The sequence below is a fragment of the Aegilops tauschii genome, chromosome 2 (genome assembly GCF_002575655.3).
Source record: "Aegilops tauschii subsp. strangulata cultivar AL8/78 chromosome 2, Aet v6.0, whole genome shotgun sequence".
Lineage (NCBI taxonomy): Eukaryota > Viridiplantae > Streptophyta > Magnoliopsida > Poales > Poaceae > Aegilops > Aegilops tauschii.
The window spans coordinates 137,796,698-137,802,697 of NC_053036.3; positions in this window are offsets into that span (position 1 = coordinate 137,796,698).

The following is a 6,000-nucleotide window of genomic DNA, read 5'->3' on the forward strand; positions in this document are numbered from 1 at the left end:
ATAGGTTTTTGGGCAGCGATTACGCGACTGCTCACTTCCGATCGTCTACTTCCTCTACGTCCGCGTCGCCTTCATCATCACCATGTCCACCGACGCCGAACGTGCCGCCGCCGAGAAAGCTGAAGCTGACAAGAAGGCCGCCGAGGACGCCGCTGCTGCCACCAAAGCCGCAGCCTCTGCATGGCCTACTGGAGGGTATAACTCGTTTATCCCGCTCCTACTGTTTTCTGTTTTAGCCATGCTAGCGTTATACGTAGATCTTTCTGCAATTAGCGTAGTATGTGCTACTTTGACTGAATATCAGTATGCGATCATATGTGTCAATGCCATGCTAGTGATTTACTCGTGGATTAATTTAATCGAGAAATTGCCTATTTACTCAACAGTACAGTGCCCGTCGGGAGACCACCTCCAGCAATTGACATGTGGCAAAACTGGATCTCAAAGCAACAAGGCACAGGAATAAGTCGGATCCCCTTTCCTTCTTCTCCCCTGCCTCTCTGCTCCCGCTGCAGTCCACGGCCGCGCTCCCCGGCGGCCCGGCAGCTAGCCCCTGGCGGCACAACTCTTTAGCTCGTTACGGCCATGGCAACCCTCTTCGATGCCTCCGCTCGCACCACCGGCGATGATTGGTCACACATCCACAATGTTTGTTTTCTGGGCTGGACATCTTCTCCCAGATTCCTTGGTTGATTGATTTCACAACCACAAAATTTACATAATCGAAGCAATTTATCCTCTAAATAGTTGAAGCAAATAGCAAAATCTCAAATCACAGCCACACCAACACTCATCAGGCACCAGGCTTGGTGAACGCTAGTACTTAATTAAGCCTGTAGGCTGCAGCTATGCCCTCGTCGCGTGTCCTGTCGCCGGACTTGACGCCAGAGCTGATGATGTGTGCAGACTGGGGAATCGTGGAGCATTGTTGTGGATGAAGCGCTGGTGGTTAGCGACGCAGCGAGTGGCGCCGCCAGCGGCGAGCTGCAGGCCCGTCGAGGATCACGCCCGTCGACGGTGGGGGAGAGCAGATGGTTCCAGCGACAAAGGTAGCAGGGGAGTTGCCGGAGCGTGGGCGCCGGAGAAGAAAACAAGGAATTATAGAGGATATAAGGGGCCTTCATGCTTTGAGATTCGTCTTTGCCACATGTCAATTGCTGGAGATGGTCTCCCGACGGGCACTGTACGACCCGGTCGTACAGGATTTTTTCCCTCCCTCCCCTCCTTCAATTTCAGTCACAACAGTTTACATCAGCTAGCTCTGTAAAACTTCCGTCGATGTAGCATTGCTCTAGATAATTACCCGCACCAACACAAAACGAAGTCCAAAAAACTTAGTAGTTCGATGGACTCGACACCCAAAATTGATAGTTACAACTGCATTATAACTTTATTTTCTGGAATTCAAAGTAAAATAGAACAAAGCCTAGTTGATTGCAGCTGACTTGCTAGTTCATCCAATTATTCGGTAATATCTCAGATTGATCAAAGAGGAGGAGTTGCGGTGATGGACCCTTGAGGTCTGGCGTGGCTGTTGACAGCCCTCCACAGAGTATTTGATAAAAAACTACCACATTAGGGGTATCCGTCCCACAGAACTACCACTTTCAAAAAAGTGACTAATAACTACCGAAAATTTAAATTTTTGTGGCAAAAAACTACCGAGTCGTGTTGATCGTCCATTTAGCCGTTTTAACCGCTTAACTGACAGGGATGGCCCACATGGCAGGTCGACGCCGGCCCTAACGGCTAACGGCGCCCCACTGGCGGCCGTTAGTGGCCCGGCTCGGTCGGAACCAGCCAGGGGCCAGGTCAAAACGACCGACCGGCCGGCCGACCGACCAAACCACATCTCTCTCCCCGAGCTCTCTCCTCTGTATCCTTAGGCGGCGGTGGATCCAAACCCCGACGGCGATTTGTTCAGCGGCCAACCTCCTGACGTAGTTGGGGGCCGCGTCGACCTTTTGGAGGTCGATACGTGGCTAGGCAGCTCTAGCTTTGCGGCGCAACAGCCTGAATCTGGAGTTGGCGGCGGCGGCGGCTCGACCACCGACGAGCCATCCCAGGAGTTGGCGGCGGCTCCACCACCGACGACGACAAGAAGTGCACCTCGTGGCCGGCGCAAGCTTCCTCGTGCGGGAGGCGGCAGGTACAACATATCTTCTTCTTTTTCAGTTTTATTGACATGACGTATTTTAGGTCAATTTCCCCTAATGTATGATAATAGAGTAATTGCAAATTGTTAGAAACTTTAGCAGTGTGCATTCTTTACAATAATTCATTCCATTTTTGTCTAGTATTGATGACCCAAAATGGGGAATTTGGTTCCATTTAGAAGGCAAAGATTCTGTTGTTAGAAACATGTACCAGTCAGACATATCATTTGGGACTCTGATATCTCTAATTAGGAGTGAGGGTTGCTGCTCTGATGATTATATGTACTATGTTAGTGATGCTCATAAAGGGATAGAAGGCTTAGAGAAAATATCTTCTGAAGATGATGTGCAGTAGATGTTGCTCCACTCTCTAAATGAAAAGAGTGTGAACATAAGAGTTGTGAAAGCAAATGAGCTGTGTAATGCAGATGAAAACAGAGATTATTATTTTGTTGATCATTGCATTAACACCCAACAAAGTTGCACTAAGTTGGTGGATGCAAGCATGGACAGAAAGGAAGAGCTTAAGAAAAGTATTCTTCAGAGAGAAGCTGACCTCAATCATTTTGAAGGTGACACTGATGTATCAGAATTTCTGTCTGATTCAGATGGCAACAGTGTGGAACTGCAAGCAGTTTCTTCATCTGATGATGAAGATAGACCAATGGCACAGAAACTAAAGCCAGTGAGAAATCCTGATCCAACAATTAGATCACACAATGAGGCTAAAAAAATGGAAAAACCAGATTGGTTGCCTGAAGCTGATGAAAAATGTTTTCCTGGTGATTATGGCATTAGTGATGAAGAAGATGAGCCTGAAGGATCCTATAAACTACCAAGTGGTAGGAAGAGAAGGAATATGAAGTTGAAGGAAAGGGTATGGTTCAATCCCAAACTACCAAACTCAGAAGAACAGTTTTGTAAGGGATTGTGCTTCACCAGTGTTTATGAGTACAGAGATGCACTTAGGGATTTTCACATTAGGACATTGAGGAACTTTCAATACCATAGAAATGCCCCAGATAGGATTATTGTTTGGTTCTCAGAGAGAGCACAAGGATGTGATTTTTATATCACTGCCTCTAAAATAGCTCATGAGAAAACTTTTTGCATCAAGAAGTGTGATATTGTGCACACTTGTGGAGCATGTGCAGAGTCCACAAAGGTTACTACAAAGTGGTTGTCCAGATCAGTACATGAAGCATTGAGAGAAGACATTAGATCTCCTGTGGATGCATTAATTAAAAAGACAAAGACCAAGTTTTCAGTGGATGTGTCAAGGAGTGTGGCATATAGGGCAAGGAGGAAGGCTGTTGATGTGGTGCAAGGTGATCACAAGCAGCAGTATTTGAGGTTAAGAGATTATCTTCAAGCTGTTCTTGATACAAACCCTGGGAGCAGGTGTATAGTGACAACATTTGAAGATCCAGAAAACCCAGCACCTACTCCTAGATTCTAGTATCTTTTCTACTGTTTAGCAGCTTCAAAGGAAGGTTTCCTTAATGGTTGCAGACCATTTATAGGTAATTTTTGAAGATTTAACTGTTATTAATTAGTGGTTTCCTAGTAGTTCTATGCTGTAGCTAATTTGTCACTTAATCCAGGTCTTGATGGATGCTTCATCAAGTTAACCACTGGACAACAAATACTTGCAGCCACAGGAAGGGATGGCAACAACAACATCTACCCCATAGCTTTTGGTGTGGTTGACAAGGAAGATGGAGAGAGTTGGACTTGGTTTTTAACTCAGTTGAGATGTTGCATTGGTAGTGGCAACAAGTTTGGAACATACACCATCATATCTGACAGGCAAAAGGTTAGTGTCTTATGCACAAATATGTTTGATCAATGTGGTTTTAGTACCTATTAGAATTATTTAAGTTTGATCATGTGCATTACTAATTTATTGATGCACAGGGCTTGCTTAAGGCAATAAATGAGGTATTCCCTGATTCACCTCAAAGGTACTGTCTTAGGCACATATATGCAAATTTCCAAGCAGCTGGATTTAGGGGGCAGGAACTAAAGAAATGTGTGGACCAGGCTAGCTACTCTTACACAAAACATGGTCATGAATTAGGGATGGAAGATTTGAAAGCACAGTGTGAGGATGCTTGGAAATGGCTAAAAAAGATTGATGCTTCTGCTTGGGCTAGGTTTGCTATGGATCATACATGCAAAACAGATCTAGTGGTGAACAACCTGAGTGAAGTGTTCAACAAGATGATACTGGATGTTAGGGCTAAGCCTATAAGGACAATGTTTGAAGGGATTAGGACCAAGCAGATGATCAAGAGGCAGCAGACCAGAGAGAAGTTACAGATTAGCAGGTGGACAATCACACCCAACTATGCAGAGATTTTAGAAGAGAACAAGAAATATGCCAAGTATTGCCAGGCTGATAGAGCAGGTGAAACAATATGGCAAGTTACCAGCAAAGAAAAACAATATTCTGTTGACATGGAAAAATATACCCGTGATTGCAAAAGATGGAACATGCAGGAGTACCTTGCAGTCATGGCATATCTGCAATGACAAAGCAAAAACTGCATCCTGAGGACTGTGTTAGTGAATTTTTCAAGAAGACATTATATTTTGAGACATACAAAGAAATTATATACCCTGTCCCTGGTCCAAATTGTTGGCCTCAAACAAACACACCAGACATTGAGCCTCCTGTTTTTAAAGAAAAGGCAGGGAAAAAACAAACTGCAAGGAGGAAAGGGTAGTTTGAAGTTCCAGGTCCAAGAGATAGTAGTAGGATGGGGACTATAACATGTAGTAACTGTGGGCTAGAAGGACACAAGTATACAAGTTGCCAGAAGGCTCTGAGGCCTAAGCTTCAGATGAGGACAAACAAACATCAGGTAATTACATGACTTACAAGTTTCCTTTTCCATGGTATTTACCTCACTAAATGTGTCCTGGTTCTTGAATGCAGGAAAACAGGGCAGTTTATGCAGATACACCAGCTGCACCAGCTCAATAAGGCCATGCTACAACTGGAAGAAGAGCCAATCCTACCATATCAGTCCCTGCTGCAACAATAAATAGAGCATCACATTCTGCTCCAGGACCTTCTGCATCAGCACCAGCCCCTGTTGGTACATCCAGAAGGGGCAGGCCTGCAGGTAGAGGGAGAAATTCTGGTTTCAGTGCACCAAGATCTGCCACAACTTCTGCACAAGGTTTGGCAGGGACCAAAAGGAAGAGGTATCCAACCTCCAAATTGAAGGGCTACTTCTATGCAAGTGGTAACTAATGGTAAGTCTGAACTTAGTTTCTGAACTTTTCTGAACTTAGTTTCTGAACTTAGTTTCTGCACTTAGTTTCTGCACTTGTCTGAACTTGTCTGAAACTGAACTTGTCTAAGATGGGTCTGCTGCCCTGTTATGCTTTATTAATTTGGGCCTGGTACTGGGCTCGGTTATTGGATCTCTCTGCCCCCCTCCCAAGCCTGCCATTCTGTCTACAAAAGCCGCAGCAATCGTACAACCTCTTTCCCCTAACCCAAAACCTAGCCGCCGCGGAAGCACGCGGACCCTAGTTCAGCCAGAGATGGATCCAGCGTTAGGAGAGCTAGTGGATGACCATGAGGAGGTTGATAGGGCTGCTGCGAGGGCCAATCACAGAGCGCACGCGCTGGAGCGACGGCGGAGGCTGGCTGCCAGGATTATGGCAGAACGCAACGCCAACGATGTCAAGCAGTTCAATGAGGCGTTCCCAGAAGGAACGCACATCACGGATGACCTTGTCATCTAGTGGGCAAGAGACAGGGCAAGCTTCCATCGATTACAAGTAACAAGGACTCGGTGGACTAGGATGTTGGCTACGTTCGAAGGAA